An 18,197-nucleotide genomic window follows, 5' to 3' on the forward strand; every position below is an offset into this window, starting at 1 on the left:
ACTCCACCACCACCAGCTCCAGACTCCACCACCACCAGCCCCAGACTCCACCCCAGACTCCACCACCACCACCACCAGCCCCAGACTCCACCACCACCAGCCCCAGACTCCGCCCCAGACTCCACCACCACTCCACCAGCAACCCCAGACTCCACCAGCCCCAGACTCCACCACCACCAGCCCCAGACTCCACCACCAGCCCCAGACTCCACCACCACCAGCCCCAGACTCCACCACCACCAGCCCTAGACTCCACCACCACCAGCCCCAGACTCCACCACCACCAGCTCCAGACTCCACCACCACCAGCCCCAGACTCCACCACCACCAGCTCCAGACTCCACCACCACCAGCCCCAGACTCCACCACCACCAGCCCCAGACTCCACCACCACCAGCTCCAGACTCCACCACCACCAGCCCCAGACTCCACCACCACCAGCCCCAGACTCCACCACCACCAGCCCCAGACTCCACCACCACCAGCTCCAGACTCCACCACCACCAGCCCCAGACTCACTCCACCACCACCAGCCCCAGACTCCACCACCACCAGCTCCAGACTCCACCACCACCAGCCCCAGACTCCACCCCAGACTCCACCACCACCACCACCAGCCCCATACTCCACCACCACCAGCCCCAGACTCCACCACCACCACCAGCCCCATACTCCACCACCACTAGCCCCAGACTCCACCACCACCAGCCCCAGACTCCGCCCCAGACTCCACCACCACCAGCCCCAGACTCCACCACCACCAGCCCCAGACTCCACCATCAACCCCAGACTCCACCACCAGCCCCAGACTCCACCACCAACCCCGGACTCCACCACCACCAGCCCCAGAATCCACCACCACCAGCCCCAGACTCCACCACCACCAGCCCCAGACTCCACCACCACCAGCCCCAGACTCCACCACCAACCCCAGACTCCACCAGCCCCAGACTCCACCACCACCAGCCCCAGACTCCACCACCAGCCCCAGACTCCACTACAAGCCCCAGACTCCACCACCAGCCCCAGACTCCACCACCACCAGCCCCAGACTCCACCACCAGCCCCAGACTCCACCACCACCAGCCCCAGACTCCACCACCAGCCCCAGACTCCACCCCCAGCCCCAGACTCCCCACCAGCCCCAGACTCTACCACCAGCCCCAGACTCCACCACCACCAGCCCCAGACTCCACCACCAGCCACAGACTCCACCACCACCAGCCCCAAACTCCACCACCAGCCCCAGACTCCGCCCCAGACTCCACCACCACCAGCCCCAGACTCCACCACCAGCCCCAGACTCCACCACCAGCCCCAGACTCCACCAACACCAACCCCAGACTCCACCACCAGCCCCAGACTCCACCACCAGCCCCAGACTCCACCACCACCAGCCCCAGACTCCACCACCACCAGCCCCAGACTCCACCACAAGCCCCAGACTCCACCACCACCAGCCCCAGACTCCACCACCACCAGCCCCAGACTCCACCACCAACCCCAGACTCCACCAGCCCCAGACTCCACCACCACCAGCCCCAGACTCCACCACCAGCCCCAGACTCCACTACAAGCCCCAGACTCCACCACAAGCCCCAGACTCCACCACCAGCCCCAGACTCCACCACCACCAGCCCCAGACTCCACCACCACCAGCCCCAGACTCCACCACCACCAGCCCCAGACTCCACCACCACCAGCCCCAGACTCCACCACCAACCCCAGACTCCACCAGCCCCAGACTCCACCACCACCAGCCCCAGACTCCACCACCAGCCCCAGACTCCACCACCAGCCCCAGACTCCACCACCACCAGCCCCAGACTCCACCACCACCAGCCCCAGACTCCACCACCACCAGCCCCAGACTCCACCACCACCACCAGCCCCAGACTCCACCACCACCAGCTCCAGACTCCACCACCACCAGCCCCAGACTCCACCACCACCAGCTCCAGACTCCACCACCACCAGCCCCAGACTCCACCACCACCAGCCCCAGACTCCACCACCAGCCACAGACTCCACCACCAGCCACAGACTCCACCACCACCAGCCCCAGACTCCACCACCAACCCCAGACTCCACCACCACCAGCCCCAGACTCCACCACCACTAGCCCCAGACTCCACCACCAGTCCCAGACTCCACCACCACCAGCCCCAGACTCCACCACCACCAGCCCCAGACTCCACCACCAACCCCAGACTCCACCAGCCCCAGACTCCACCACCACCAGCCCCAGACTCCACCACCAGCCCCAGACTCCGCTACAAGCCCCAGACTCCACCACCACCAGCCCCAGACTCCACCACCAGCCCCAGACTCCACCACCACCAGCCCCAGACGCCACCACCAGCCCCAGACTCCACCCCAGCCCCAGACTCCCCACCAGCCCCAGACTCCGCCCCAGACTCTACCACCAGCCCCAGACTCCACCACCACCAGCCCCAGACTCCACCACCAGCCCCAGACTCCACCACCACCAGCACCAGACTCCACCACCACCAGCCCCAGACTCCACCACCAGCCCCTGACTCCACCACCAGCCCCAGACTCCACCACCACCAGCCCCAGACTCCACCACCACCAGCCCCAGACTCCACCACCAACCCCAGACTCCACCAACACCAGCCCCAGACTCCACCACCAGCCCAAGACTCCACCACCAGCCCCAGACTCCACCACCACCAGCCCCAGACTCCACCACCACCAGCCCCAGACTCCACCACCACCAGCCCCAGACTCCACCACCAGCCCAAGACTCCACCACCAACCCCAGACTCCACCAGCCCCAGACTCCACCACCACCAGCCCCAGACTCCACCACCACCAGCCCCAGACTCCACCACCACCAGCCCCAGACTCCACCACCACCAGCCCCAGACTCCACCACCACCAGCCCCAGACTCCACCACCACCAGCCCCAGACTCCACCACCAACCCCAGACTCCACCAGCCCCAGACTCCACCACCACCAGCCCCAGACTCCACCACCACCAGCCCCAGACTCCACCACCACCAGCCCCAGACTCAACCACCACCAGCCCCAGACTCCACCACCAGCCCCAGACTCCACCACCACCAGCCCCAGACTCCACCACCACCAGCCCCAGACTCCACCACCACCAGCTCCAGACTCCACCACCACCAGCCCCAGACTCCACCACCACCAGCCCCAGACTCCACCACCACCAGCTCCAGACTCCACCACCACCAGCCCCAGACTCCACCACCACCAGCCCCAGACTCCACCACCACCAGCCCCAGACTCCACCACCACCAGCTCCAGACTCCACCACCACCAGCCCCAGACTCCACCCCAGACTCCACCACCACCACCACCAGCCCCAGACTCCACCAGCCCCAGACTCCACCACCACCAGCCCCAGACTCCACCACCAGCCCCAGACTCCACCACCAGCCCCAGACTCCACCACCACCAGCCCCAGACTCCACCACCACCAGCCCCAGACTCCACCACCACCACCAGCCCCAGACTCCACCACCACCAGCTCCAGACTCCACCACCACCAGCCCCAGACTCCACCACCACCAGCTCCAGACTCCACCACCACCAGCCCCAGACTCCACCACCAGCCACAGACTCCACCACCAGCCACAGACTCCACCACCACCAGCCCCAGACTCCACCACCAACCCCAGACTCCACCACCACCAGCCCCAGACTCCACCACCACCAGCCCCAGACTCCACCACCAGTCCCAGACTCCACCACCACCAGCCCTAGACTCCACCACCACCAGCCCCAGACTCCACCACCAACCCCAGACTCCACCAGCCCCAGACTCCACCACCACCAGCCCCAGACTCCACCACCAGCCCCAGACTCCACTACAAGCCCCAGACTCCACCACCAGCCCCAGACTCCACCACCACCAGCCCCAGACTCCACCACCAGCCCCAGACTCCACCACCACCAGCCCCAGACGCCACCACCAGCCCCAGACTCCACCCCCAGCCCCAGACTCCCCACCAGCCCCAGACTCCACCACCACCAGCCCCAGACTCCACCACCACCAGCCCCAGACTCCACCACCAGCCCCTGACTCCACCACCAGCCCCAGACTCCACCACCACCAGCCCCAGACTCCACCACCAACCCCAGACTCCACCAACACCAGCCCCAGACTCCACCACCAGCCCCAGACTCCACCACCACCAGCCCCAGACTCCACCACCACCACCAGCCCCAGACTCCACCACCACCAGCCCCAGACTCCACCACCAGCCCCAGACTCCACCACCAACCCCAGACTCCACCAGCCCCAGACTCCACCACCACCAGCCCCAGACTCCACCACCAGCCCCAGACTCCACCACCACCAGCCCCAGACTCCACCACCACCAGCTCCAGACTCCACCACCACCAGCCCCAGACTCCACCACCACCAGCTCCAGACTCCACCACCACCAGCCCCAGACTCCACCACCACCAGCCCCAGACTCCACCACCACCAGCTCCAGACTCCACCACCACCAGCCCCAGACTCCACCACCACCAGCCCCAGAGTCCACCACCACCAGCTCCAGACTCCACCACCACCAGCCCCAGACTCCACCACCACCAGCTCCAGACTCCACCACCACCAGCCCCAGACTCCACCCCAGACTCCACCACCACCACCACCAGCCCCAGACTCCACCAGCCCCAGACTCCACCACCACCAGCCCCAGACTCCACCACCAGCCCCAGACTCCACCACCAGCCCCAGACTCCACCACCACCAGCCCCAGACTCCACCACCACCAGCCCCAGACTCCACCACCACCACCAGCCCCAGACTCCACCACCACCAGCTCCAGACTCCACCACCACCAGCCCCAGACTCCACCACCACCAGCTCCAGACTCCACCACCACCAGCCCCAGACTCCACCACCAGCCACAGACTCCACCACCAGCCACAGACTCCACCACCACCAGCCCCAGACTCCACCACCAACCCCAGACTCCACCACCACCAGCCCCAGACTCCACCACCACCAGCCCCAGACTCCACCACCAGTCCCAGACTCCACCACCACCAGCCCTAGACTCCACCACCACCAGCCCCAGACTCCACCACCAACCCCAGACTCCACCAGCCCCAGACTCCACCACCACCAGCCCCAGACTCCACCACCAGCCCCAGACTCCACTACAAGCCCCAGACTCCACCACCAGCCCCAGACTCCACCACCACCAGCCCCAGACTCCACCACCAGCCCCAGACTCCACCACCACCAGCCCCAGACGCCACCACCAGCCCCAGACTCCACCCCCAGCCCCAGACTCCCCACCAGCCCCAGACTCCGCCCCAGACTCTACCACCAGCCCCAGACTCCACCACCACCAGCCCCAGACTCCACCACCAGCCCCAGACTCCACCACCACCAGCCCCAGACTCCACCACCACCAGCCCCAGACTCCACCACCAGCCCCTGACTCCACCACCAGCCCCAGACTCCACCACCACCAGCCCCAGACTCCACCACCAACCCCAGACTCCACCAACACCAGCCCCAGACTCCACCACCACCAGCCCCAGACTCCACCACCACCACCAGCCCCAGACTCCACCACCACCAGCCCCAGACTCCACCACCAGCCCCAGACTCCACCACCAACCCCAGACTCCACCAGCCCCAGACTCCACCACCACCAGCCCCAGACTCCACCACCAGCCCCAGACTCCACCACCACCAGCCCCAGACTCCACCACCACCAGCCCCACACTCCACCACCACCAGCCCCAGACTCCACCACCAGCCCCAGACTCCACCACCACCAGCCCCAGACTCCACCACCACCAGCCCCAGACTCCACCACCACCAGCTCCAGACTCCACCACCACCAGCCCCAGACTCCACCACCAGCCCCAGACTCCACCCCCAGCCCCAGACTCCCCACCAGCCCCAGACTCCGCCCCAGACTCTACCACCAACCCCAGACTCCACCACCACCAGACTCCACCACCAGCCCCAGACTCCACCACCACCAGCCCCAGACTCCACCACCACCAGCTCCAGACTCCACCACCACCAGCCCCAGACTCCACCCCAGACTCCACCACCACCACCACCACCAGCCCCATACTCCACCACCACCAGCCCCAGACTCCACCACCACCACCAGCCCCATACTCCACCACCACCAGCCCCAGACTCCACCACCACCAGCCCCAGACTCCGCCCCAGACTCCACCAACACCAGCCCCAGACTCCACCACCACCAGCCCCAGACTCCACCACCAACCCCAGACTCCACCACCAGCCCCAGACTCCACCACCAACCCAGGACTCCACCACCACCAGCCCCAGAATCCACCACCACCAGCCCCAGACTCCACCACCACCAGCCCCAGACTCCACCACCAACCCCAGACTCCACCAGACCCAGACTCCACCACCACCAGCCCCAGACTCCACCACCAGCCCCAGACTCCACTACAAGCCCCAGACTCCACCACCAGCCCCAGACTCCACCACCACCAGCCCCAGACTCCACCACCAGCCCCAGACTCCACCACCACCAGCCCCAGACTCCACCACCAGCCCCAGACTCCACCCCCAGCCCCAGACTCCCCACCAGCCCCAGACTCCGCCCCAGACTTTACCACCAGCCCCAGACTCCACCACCACCAGCCCCAGACTCCACCACCAGCCACAGACTCCACCACCACCAGCCCCAAACTCCACCACCAGCCCCAGACTCCGCCCCAGACTCCACCACCACCAGCCCCAGACTCCACCACCAGCCCCAGACTCCACCACCAGCCCCAGACTCCACCACCAGCCCCAGACTCCACCACCACCAGCCCCAGACTCCACCACCACCAGCCCCAGACTCCACCACCAACCCCAGACTCCACCAGCTCCAGACTCCACCACCACCAGCCCCAGACTCCACCACCAGCCCCAGACTCCACTACAAGCCCCAGACTCCACCACAAGCCCCAGACTCCACCACCAGCCCCAGACTCCACCACCACCAGCCCCAGACTCCACCACCACCAGCCCCAGACTCCACCACCACCAGCCCCAGACTCCACCACCACCAGCCCCAGACTCCACCACCACCAGCCCCAGACTCCACCACCAACCCCAGACTCCACCAGCCCCAGACTCCACCACCACCAGCCCCAGACTCCACCACCAGCCCTAGACTCCACCACCAGCCCCAGACTCCACCACCACCAGCCCCAGACTCCACCACCACCAGCCCCAGACTCCACCACCACCAGCCCCAGACTCCACCACCACCACCAGCCCCAGACTCCACCACCACCAGCTCCAGACTCCACCACCACCAGCCCCAGACTCCACCACCACCAGCTCCAGACTCCACCACCACCAGCCCCAGACTCCACCACCACCAGCCCCAGACTCCACCACCAGCCACAGACTCCACCACCAGCCACAGACTCCACCACCACCAGCCCCAGACTCCACCACCAACCCCAGACTCCACCACCACCAGCCCCAGACTCCACCACCACCAGCCCCAGACTCCACCACCACCAGTCCCAGACTCCACCACCACCAGCCCCAGACTCCACCACCACCAGCCCCAGACTCCACCACCAACCCCAGACTCCACCAGCCCCAGACTCCACCACCACCAGCCCCAGACTCCACCACCAGCCCCAGACTCCACTACAAGCCCCAGACTCCACCACCAGCCCCAGACTCCACCACCACCAGCCCCAGACTCCACCACCAGCCCCAGACTCCACCACCACCAGCCCCAGACGCCACCACCAGCCCCAGACTCCACCCCCAGCCCCAGACTCCCCACCAGCCCCAGACTCCGCCCCAGACTCTACCACCAGCCCCAGACTCCACCACCAGCCCCAGACTCCACCACCACCAGCCCCAGACTCCACCACCACCAGCCCCAGACTCCACCACCAGCCCCTGACTCCACCACCAGCCCCAGACTCCACCACCACCAGCCCCAGACTCCACCACCAACCCCAGACTCCACCAACACCAGCCCCAGACTCCACCACCAGCCCCAGACTCCACCACCAGCCCCAGACTCCACCACCACCAGCCCCAGACTCCACCACCACCAGCCCCAGACTCCACCACCACCAGCCCCAGACTCCACCACCAGCCCCAGACTCCACCACCAACCCCAGACTCCACCAGCCCCAGACTCCACCACCACCAGCCCCACACTCCACCACCACCAGCCCCAGACTCCACCACCACCAGCCCCAGACTCCACCACCACCAGCCCCAGACTCCACCACCACCAGCCCCAGACTCCACCACCAACCCCAGACTCCACCAGCCCCAGACTCCACCACCACCAGCCCCAGACTCCACCACCAGCCCCAGACTCCACCACCACCAGCCCCAGACTCAACCACCACCAGCCCCAGACTCCACCACCAGCCCCAGACTCCACCACCACCAGCCCCAGACTCCACCACCACCAGCTCCAGACTCCACCACCACCAGCCCCAGACTCCACCACCACCAGCCCCAGACTCCACCACCACCAGCTCCAGACTCCACCACCACCAGCCCCAGACTCCACCACCACCAGCCCCAGACTCCACCACCACCAGCTCCAGACTCCACCACCACCAGCCCCAGACTCCACCACCACCAGCCCCAGACTCCACCACCACCAGCTCCAGACTCCACCACCACCAGCCCCAGACTCCACCACCAGCCCCAGACTCCACCCCCAGCCCCAGACTCCCCACCAGCCCCAGACTCCGCCCCAGACTCTACCACCAGCCCCAGACTCCACCACCACCAGACTCCACCACCAGCCCCGGACTCCACCACCACCAGCCCCAGACTCCACCACCAACCCCAGACTCCACCAGCCCCAGACTCCACCACCACCAGCCCCAGACTCCACCACCAGCCCCGGACTCCACCACCACCAGCCCCAGACTCCACCACCACCAGCCCCAGACTCCACCACCACCAGCCCCAGACTCCACCACCACCAGCCCCAGACTCCACCACCACCAGCTCCAGACTCCACCACCACCAGCCCCAGACTCCACCACCACCAGCCCCAGACTCCACCACCACCAGCCCCAGACTCCACCACCACCAGCTCCAGACTCCACCACCACCAGCCCCAGACTCCACCACCACCAGCCCCAGACTCCACCACCACCAGCCCCAGACTCCACCACCACCAGCTCCAGACTCCACCACCACCAGCCCCAGACTCCACCACCACCAGCCCCAGACTCCACCACCACCAGACTCCACCACCACCAGCCCCAGACTCCACCCCAGACTCCACCACCACCACCACCAGCCCCAGACTCCACCAGCCCCAGACTCCACCACCACCAGCCCCAGACTCCACCACCAGCCCCAGACTCCACCACCAGCCCCAGACTCCACCACCACCAGCCCCAGACTCCACCACCACCAGCCCCAGACTCCACCACCACCACCAGCCCCAGACTCCACCACCACCAGCTCCAGACTCCACCACCACCAGCCCCAGACTCCACCACCACCAGCTCCAGACTCCACCACCACCAGCCCCAGACTCCACCACCAGCCACAGACTCCACCACCAGCCACAGACTCCACCACCACCAGCCCCAGACTCCACCACCAACCCCAGACTCCACCACCACCAGCCCCAGACTCCACCACCAGTCCCAGACTCCACCACCACCAGCCCTAGACTCCACCACCACCAGCCCCAGACTCCACCACCAACCCCAGACTCCACCAGCCCCAGACTCCACCACCACCAGCCCCAGACTCCACCACCAGCCCCAGACTCCACTACAAGCCCCAGACTCCACCACCAGCCCCAGACTCCACCACCACCAGCCCCAGACGCCACCACCAGCCCCAGACTCCACCCCCAGCCCCAGACTCCCCACCAGCCCCAGACTCCGCCCCAGACTCTACCACCAGCCCCAGACTCCACCACCACCAGCCCCAGACTCCACCACCACCAGCCCCAGACTCCACCACCACCAGCCCCAGACTCCACCACCAGCCCCTGACTCCACCACCAGCCCCAGACTCCACCACCACCAGCCCCAGACTCCACCACCAACCCCAGACTCCACCAACACCAGCCCCAGACTCCACCACCAGCCCCAGACTCCACCACCACCAGCCCCAGACTCCACCACCACCACCAGCCCCAGACTCCACCACCACCAGCTCCAGACTCCACCACCACCAGCCCCAGACTCCACCACCACCAGCTCCAGACTCCACCACCACCAGCCCCAGACTCCACCACCAGCCACAGACTCCACCACCAGCCACAGACTCCACCACCACCAGCCCCAGACTCCACCACCAACCCCAGACTCCACCACCACCAGCCCCAGACTCCACCACCAGTCCCAGACTCCACCACCACCAGCCCTAGACTCCACCACCACCAGCCCCAGACTCCACCACCAACCCCAGACTCCACCAGCCCCAGACTCCACCACCACCAGCCCCAGACTCCACCACCAGCCCCAGACTCCACTACAAGCCCCAGACTCCACCACCACCAGCCCCAGACTCCACCACCAGCCCCAGACTCCACCACCACCAGCCCCAGACGCCACCACCAGCCCCAGACTCCACCCCCAGCCCCAGACTCCCCACCAGCCCCAGACTCCGCCCCAGACTCTACCACCAGCCCCAGACTCCACCACCACCAGCCCCAGACTCCACCACCAGCCCCAGACTCCACCACCACCAGCCCCAGACTCCACCACCACCAGCCCCAGACTCCACCACCAGCCCCTGACTCCACCACCAGCCCCAGACTCCACCACCACCAGCCCCAGACTCCACCACCAACCCCAGACTCCACCAACACCAGCCCCAGACTCCACCACCAGCCCCAGACTCCACCACCACCAGCCCCAGACTCCACCACCACCACCAGCCCCAGACTCCACCACCACCAGCCCCAGACTCCACCACCAGCCCCAGACTCCACCACCAACCCCAGACTCCACCAGCCCCAGACTCCACCACCACCAGCCCCAGACTCCACCACCACCAGCCCCAGACTCCACCACCACCAGCCCCAGACTCCACCACCACCAGCCCCAGACTCCACCACCAGCCCCAGACTCCACCACCACCAGCCCCAGACTCCACCACCACCAGCCCCAGACTCCACCACCACCAGCTCCAGACTCCACCACCACCAGCCCCAGACTCCACCACCAGCCCCAGACTCCACCCCCAGCCCCAGACTCCCCACCAGCCCCAGACTCCGCCCCAGACTCTACCACCAGCCCCAGACTCCACCACCACCAGACTCCACCACCAGCCCCAGACTCCACCACCACCAGCCCCAGACTCCACCACCAGCCCCAGACTCCACCACCAACCCCAGACTCCACCAGCCCCAGACTCCACCACCACCAGCCCCAGACTCCACCACCAGCCCCAGACTCCACCACCAGCCCCAGACTCCACCACCACCAGCCCCAGACTCCACCACCACCAGCCCCAGACTCCACCACCAGCAGCCCCAGACTCCACCACCACCAGCTCCAGACTCCACCACCACCAGCCCCAGACTCCACCACCACCAGCTCCAGACTCCACCACCACCAGCCCCAGACTCCACCACCACCAGCCCCAGACTCCACCACCACCAGCTCCAGACTCCACCACCACCAGCCCCAGACTCCACCACCACCAGCCCCAGACTCCACCACCACCAGTCCCAGACTCCACCACCACCAGCTCCAGACTCCACCACCACCAGCCCCAGACTCCACCACCACCAGCCCCAGACTCCACCACCACCAGCTCCAGACTCCACCACCACCAGCCCCAGACTCCACCCCAGACTCCACCACCACCACCACCACCAGCCCCAGACTCCACCACCACCAGCCCCAGACTCCACCACCACCAGCCCCAGACTCCGCCCCAGACTCCACCACCACCAGCCCCAGACTCCACCACCACCAGCCCCAGACTCCACCACCAACCCCAGACTCCACCACCAGACCCAGACTCCGCCCCAGACTCTACCACCAGCCCCAGACTCCACCACCACCAGCCCCAGACTCCACCACCAGCCCCAAACTCCACCACCAGCCCCAGACTCCACCACCAGCCCCAGACTCCACCACCAGCCCCAGACTCCACCACCAACCCCAGACTCCCCACCAGCCCCAGACTCTACCACCAGCCCCAGACTCCACCACCACCAGACTCCACCACCAGCCCCAGACTCCACCACCACCAGCCCCAGACTCCACCACCAGCCCCAGACTCCACCACCAACCCCAGACTCCACCAGCCCCAGACTCCACCACCACCAGCCCCAGACTCCACCACCACCAGCCCCAGACTCCACCACCAGCCCCAGACTCCACCACCAGCCCCAGACTCCACCACCACCAGCCCCAGACTCCACCACCACCAGCCCCAGACTCCACCACCACCAGCCCCAGACTCCACCACCACCAGCTCCAGACTCCACCACCACCAGCCCCAGACTCCACCACCACCAGCTCCAGACTCCACCACCACCAGCCCCAGACTCCACCACCACCAGCCCCAGACTCCACCACCACCAGCTCCAGACTCCACCACCACCAGCCCCAGACTCCACCACCACCAGCCCCAGACTCCACCACCACCAGCCCCAGACTCCACCACCACCAGCTCCAGACTCCACCACCACCAGCCCCAGACTCCACCACCACCAGCCCCAGACTCCACCACCACCAGCCCCAGACTCCACCCCAGACTCCACCACCACCACCACCAGCCCCAGACTCCACCACCACCAGCCCCAGACTCCACCACCACCAGCCCCAGACTCCGCCCCAGACTCCACCACCACCAGCCCCAGACTCCACCACCACCAGCCCCAGACTCCACCACCAACCCCAGACTCCACCACCAGCCCCAGACTCTACCACCAGCCCCAGACTCCACCACCACCAGCCCCAGACTCCACCACCAGCCCCAGACTCCACCACCACCAGCCCCAGACTCCACCACCAGCCCCAGACTCCACCACCACCAGCCCCAGACTCCACCACCAACCCCAGACTCCACCACCAACCCCAGACTCCACCACCAACCCCAGACTCCACCAACACCAGCCCCAGACTCCACCACCACCAGCCCCAGACTCCACCACCACCAGCCCCAGACTCCACCACCACCAGCCCCAGACTCTACCACCAGCCCCAGACTCCACCCCCAGCCCCAGACTCCCCACCAGCCCCAGACTCCGCCCCAGACTCCACCACCACCAGCCCCAGACTCCACCACCAGCCCCAGACTCCACCACCACCAGCCCCAAACTCCACCACCAGCCCCAGACTCCGCCCCAGACTCCACCACCACCAGCCCCAGACTCCACCACCAGCCCCAGACTCCACCACCAGCCCCAGACTCCACCACCACCAGCCCCAGACTCCACCACCACCAGCTCCAGACTCCACCACCACCAGCCCCAGACTCCACCACCACCAGCCCCAGACTCCACCACCACCAGACTCCACCACCACCAGCCCCAGACTCCACCCCAGACTCCACCACCACCACCACCAGCCCCAGACTCCACCAGCCCCAGACTCCACCACCACCAGCCCCAGACTCCACCACCAGCCCCAGACTCCACCACCAGCCCCAGACTCCACCACCACCAGCCCCAGACTCCACCACCACCAGCCCCAGACTCCACCACCACCACCAGCCCCAGACTCCACCACCACCAGCTCCAGACTCCACCACCACCAGCTCCAGACTCCACCACCACCAGCCCCAGACTCCACCACCACCAGCTCCAGACTCCACCACCACCAGCCCCAGACTCCACCACCAGCCACAGACTCCACCACCAGCCACAGACTCCACCACCACCAGCCCCAGACTCCACCACCAACCCCAGACTCCACCACCACCAGCCCCAGACTCCACCACCAGTCCCAGACTCCACCACCACCAGCCCTAGACTCCACCACCACCAGCCCCAGACTCCACCACCAACCCCAGACTCCACCAGCCCCAGACTCCACCACCACCAGCCCCAGACTCCACCACCAGCCCCAGACTCCACTACAAGCCCCAGACTCCACCACCAGCCCCAGACTCCACCACCACCAGCCCCAGACGCCACCACCAGCCCCAGACTCCACCCCCAGCCCCAGACTCCCCACCAGCCCCAGACTCCGCCCCAGACTCTACCACCAGCCCCAGACTCCACCACCACCAGCCCCAGACTCCACCACCAGCCCCAGACTCCACCACCACCAGCCCCAGACTCCACCACCACCAGCCCCAGACTCCACCACCAGCCCCTGACTCCACCACCAGCCCCAGACTCCACCACCACCAGCCCCAGACTCCACCACCAACCCCAGACTCCACCAACACCAGCCCCAGACTCCACCACCAGCCCCAGACTCCACCACCACCAGCCCCAGACTCCACCACCACCACCAGCCCCAGACTCCACCACCACCAGCTCCAGACTCCACCACCACCAGCCCCAGACTCCACCACCACCAGCTCCAGACTCCACCACCACCAGCCCCAGACTCCACCACCAGCCACAGACTCCACCACCAGCCACAGACTCCACCACCACCAGCCCCAGACTCCACCACCAACCCCAGACTCCACCACCACCAGCCCCAGACTCCACCACCAGTCCCAGACTCCACCACCACCAGCCCTAGACTCCACCACCACCAGCCCCAGACTCCACCACCAACCCCAGACTCCACCAGCCCCAGACTCCACCACCACCAGCCCCAGACTCCACCACCAGCCCCAGACTCCACTACAAGCCCCAGACTCCACCACCACCAGCCCCAGACTCCACCACCAGCCCCAGACTCCACCACCACCAGCCCCAGACGCCACCACCAGCCCCAGACTCCACCACCACCAGCCCCAGACTCCCCACCAGCCCCAGACTCCGCCCCAGACTCTACCACCAGCCCCAGACTCCACCACCACCAGCCCCAGACTCCACCACCAGCCCCAGACTCCACCACCACCAGCCCCAGACTCCACCACCACCAGCCCCAGACTCCACCACCAGCCCCTGACTCCACCACCAGCCCCAGACTCCACCACCACCAGCCCCAGACTCCACCACCAACCCCAGACTCCACCAACACCAGCCCCAGACTCCACCACCAGCCCCAGACTCCACCACCACCAGCCCCAGACTCCACCACCACCACCAGCCCCAGACTCCACCACCACCAGCCCCAGACTCCACCACCAGCCCCAGACTCCACCACCAACCCCAGACTCCACCAGCCCCAGACTCCACCACCACCAGCCCCAGACTCCACCACCACCAGCCCCAGACTCCACCACCACCAGCCCCAGACTCCACCACCACCAGCCCCAGACTCCACCACCAGCCCCAGACTCCACCACCACCAGCCCCAGACTCCACCACCACCAGCCCCAGACTCCACCACCACCAGCTCCAGACTCCACCACCACCAGCCCCAGACTCCACCACCAGCCCCAGACTCCACCCCCAGCCCCAGACTCCCCACCAGCCCCAGACTCCGCCCCAGACTCTACCACCAGCCCCAGACTCCACCACCACCAGACTCCACCACCAGCCCCAGACTCCACCACCACCAGCCCCAGACTCCACCACCAGCCCCAGACTCCACCACCAACCCCAGACTCCACCAGCCCCAGACTCCACCACCACCAGCCCCAGACTCCACCACCAGCCCCAGACTCCACCACCAGCCCCAGACTCCACCACCACCAGCCCCAGACTCCACCACCACCAGCCCCAGACTCCACCACCAGCAGCCCCAGACTCCACCACCACCAGCTCCAGACTCCACCACCACCAGCCCCAGACTCCACCACCACCAGCTCCAGACTCCACCACCACCAGCCCCAGACTCCACCACCACCAGCCCCAGACTCCACCACCACCAGCTCCAGACTCCACCACCACCAGCCCCAGACTCCACCACCACCAGCCCCAGACTCCACCACCACCAGTCCCAGACTCCACCACCACCAGCTCCAGACTCCACCACCACCAGCCCCAGACTCCACCACCACCAGCCCCAGACTCCACCACCACCAGCTCCAGACTCCACCACCACCAGCCCCAGACTCCACCCCAGACTCCACCACCACCACCACCACCAGCCCCAGACTCCACCACCACCAGCCCCAGACTCCACCACCACCAGCCCCAGACTCCGCCCCAGACTCCACCACCACCAGCCCCAGACTCCACCACCACCAGCCCCAGACTCCACCACCAACCCCAGACTCCACCACCAGCCCCAGACTCCGCCCCAGACTCTACCACCAGCCCCAGACTCCACCACCACCAGCCCCAGACTCCACCACCAGCCCCAAACTCCACCACCAGCCCCAGACTCCACCACCAGCCCCAGACTCCACCACCAGCCCCAGACTCCACCACCAACCCCAGACTCCCCACCAGCCCCAGACTCTACCACCAGCCCCAGACTCCACCACCACCAGACTCCACCACCAGCCCCAGACTCCACCACCACCAGCCCCAGACTCCACCACCAGCCCCAGACTCCACCACCAACCCCAGACTCCACCAGCCCCAGACTCCACCACCACCAGCCCCAGACTCCACCACCACCAGCCCCAGACTCCACCACCAGCCCCAGACTCCACCACCAGCCCCAGACTCCACCACCACCAGCCCCAGACTCCACCACCACCAGCCCCAGACTCCACCACCACCAGCCCCAGACTCCACCACCACCAGCTCCAGACTCCACCACCACCAGCCCCAGACTCCACCACCACCAGCTCCAGACTCCACCACCACCAGCCCCAGACTCCACCACCACCAGCCCCAGACTCCACCACCACCAGCTCCAGACTCCACCACCACCAGCCCCAGACTCCACCACCACCAGCCCCAGACTCCACCACCACCAGCCCCAGACTCCACCACCACCAGCTCCAGACTCCACCACCACCAGCCCCAGACTCCACCACCACCAGCCCCAGACTCCACCACCACCAGCCCCAGACTCCACCCCAGACTCCACCACCACCACCACCAGCCCCAGACTCCACCACCACCAGCCCCAGACTCCACCACCACCAGCCCCAGACTCCGCCCCAGACTCCACCACCACCAGCCCCAGACTCCACCACCACCAGCCCCAGACTCCACCACCAACCCCAGACTCCACCACCAGCCCCAGACTCTACCACCAGCCCCAGACTCCACCACCACCAGCCCCAGACTCCACCACCAGCCCCAGACTCCACCACCACCAGCCCCAGACTCCACCACCAGCCCCAGACTCCACCACCACCAGCCCCAGACTCCACCACCAACCCCAGACTCCACCACCAACCCCAGACTCCACCACCAACCCCAGACTCCACCAACACCAGCCCCAGACTCCACCACCACCAGCCCCAGACTCCACCACCACCAGCCCCAGACTCCACCACCACCAGCCCCAGACTCTACCACCAGCCCCAGACTCCACCCCCAGCCCCAGACTCCCCACCAGCCCCAGACTCCGCCCCAGACTCCACCACCACCAGCCCCAGACTCCACCACCAGCCCCAGACTCCACCACCACCAGCCCCAAACTCCACCACCAGCCCCAGACTCCGCCCCAGACTCCACCACCACCAGCCCCAGACTCCACCACCAGCCCCAGACTCCACCACCAGCCCCAGACTCCACCACCACCAGCCCCAGACTCCACCACCAACCCCAGACTCCACCAACACCAGCCCCAGACTCCACCACCAGCCCCAGACTCCACCACCAGCCCCAGACTCCACCACCACCAGCCCCAGACTCCACCACCACCTGCCCCAGACTCCACCACCAGCCCCAGACTCCACCACCACCAGCCCCAGACTCCACCACCAACCCCAGACTCCACCAGCCCCAGACTCCACCAGCCCCAGACTCCACCACCACCAGCCCCAGACTCCACCACCAGCCCCAGACTCCACCACCACCAGCCCCAGACTCCACCACCACCAGCCCCAGACTCCACCACCACCAGCCCCAGACTCCACCACCAGCCCCAGTGATGCTCACACTACTGGGTTTCAAAAAAACATCCAAAGAAAGACTGGTCATAACCACAGACATGTCAGTCCGCTCTCTCCAGCAGCAGCTTTACTCTGAGCAGAGCTCTCACCACTTCTGATCAGAGTAGATCCGAATCAGAGGCAGAA

The 18,197-nt window shown here is 67.0% G+C and overlaps 1 protein-coding gene across 6 annotated transcripts in view; it reads right to left on the reverse strand.

Annotated features, from left to right (window-relative positions):
- LOC140357840 (syntaxin-binding protein 4) overlaps window positions 1-18,197 on the reverse strand; it is a 162,326-nt gene that overhangs the window by 120,591 nt on the left and 23,538 nt on the right. The gene's annotated exons all lie outside the window — the stretch shown is intronic.

Source organism: Eucyclogobius newberryi, unplaced genomic scaffold (genome assembly GCF_026437365.1).
Source record: "Eucyclogobius newberryi isolate DKJ021-1_F unplaced genomic scaffold, fEucNew1.0.hap1 SCAF_13, whole genome shotgun sequence".
Classification (NCBI taxonomy): Eukaryota; Metazoa; Chordata; class Actinopteri; order Gobiiformes; family Gobiidae; genus Eucyclogobius; species Eucyclogobius newberryi.